Genomic DNA, 1262 nt, shown 5'->3' with positions numbered 1-1262 from the left:
CATGCATAACACATAAAGGAGACTTGGAACTTACCTTCTCCCTTCTACTTGTTCATACGGCCATGGTGTGGTTTTGCAAGAATAAGAGCTTTACTCAATTCAACAACTATCTCATGTTGTTTAGCACCTTCCCAAGAGTGGAAAACATAGAAGAAAATATTTTTGTGATGGAGGTTTTTGATCTTCCTATTTTTCTTCATGGCCGAATGGCCTTAGCTTGGCTTCTCCAAGCTTCTTGATTTTTCTAAGGGATAGAAATGATGAAGATGATTAATTATCATCTTCTAGCCACATATATAGTTCACCCACATGGCCTATGGCCCACACACACACACACATGGCCGGCCACTTATGGCCATTTTCACATAATAGCCAACTTTCCATATTTCCTTTTTTGGTCCCAAATTTTTTCCAACTTTCATTCTCTAATTTTTCCCTATTTCAATCTTACCCCTAACACTTCATATCCACAAAGATGAATATGCATCTTATGCATTAAGACAAATCAACAAAACCGGAAATTAAAAGTCTTGTCCATACCTCGTCGCAACCAACTTAGAATATTCCGACGTGCGAAGTACGGGGTGTAACACCAACATTATTCTTTATTCGTTCAAATACTAATCCGAACTCGTTCCAACGACATTCAAAAACATTCTAATCAAACCACATAAACGTTCAAACAATCAAACAACTACTCCAATTGGCCGAAAACTACTCCAAACTCAATACAACATTCATAACACATTTTTAATTTCCAAATTCATTCTTTACATCAACCATCCACATATTTACAATGTCATTTCCATAGATACAACATTTACATAAAAAGTACATTAAAGTGCCAAACGCCCCAAATCATTTGCAATCTTCAACTTAGTTCATAAAACTCTCATTTTAGGCATGACATTCGTAACGACGACAATCAAACTACTACATAAAATTATTACATTCTTGTCACACATAATGGCCCATTTTCGGCCACGCCATACACACACCATATTAATGATTCTCTTCCATTTCAACACACTACAACAACCAAACATGCTAGAATAGAATTGTTCAACACTTCCAACACAACATACATATACACGGCCACACCTACACCACACGGCCTCACTTTCTACATACCATATTTCATGATTTTCATCCATTTTAGTATACTACAACATAAACACATCATTCATAATCCATAAAACAAGCTTAATTCTTACCTTTCTTCTTCAACTTCCAACTTGCCTAGGGTTCTCAAATGTTGAAAA

The sequence above is a fragment of the Lycium ferocissimum genome, unplaced genomic scaffold (assembly GCF_029784015.1).
Source record: "Lycium ferocissimum isolate CSIRO_LF1 unplaced genomic scaffold, AGI_CSIRO_Lferr_CH_V1 ctg1865, whole genome shotgun sequence".
In the NCBI taxonomy this organism is placed as follows: Eukaryota; Viridiplantae; Streptophyta; class Magnoliopsida; order Solanales; family Solanaceae; genus Lycium; species Lycium ferocissimum.
The sequence above is the reverse complement of the archived record's forward strand: the minus strand, read 5'-3'. Positions refer to the sequence as shown.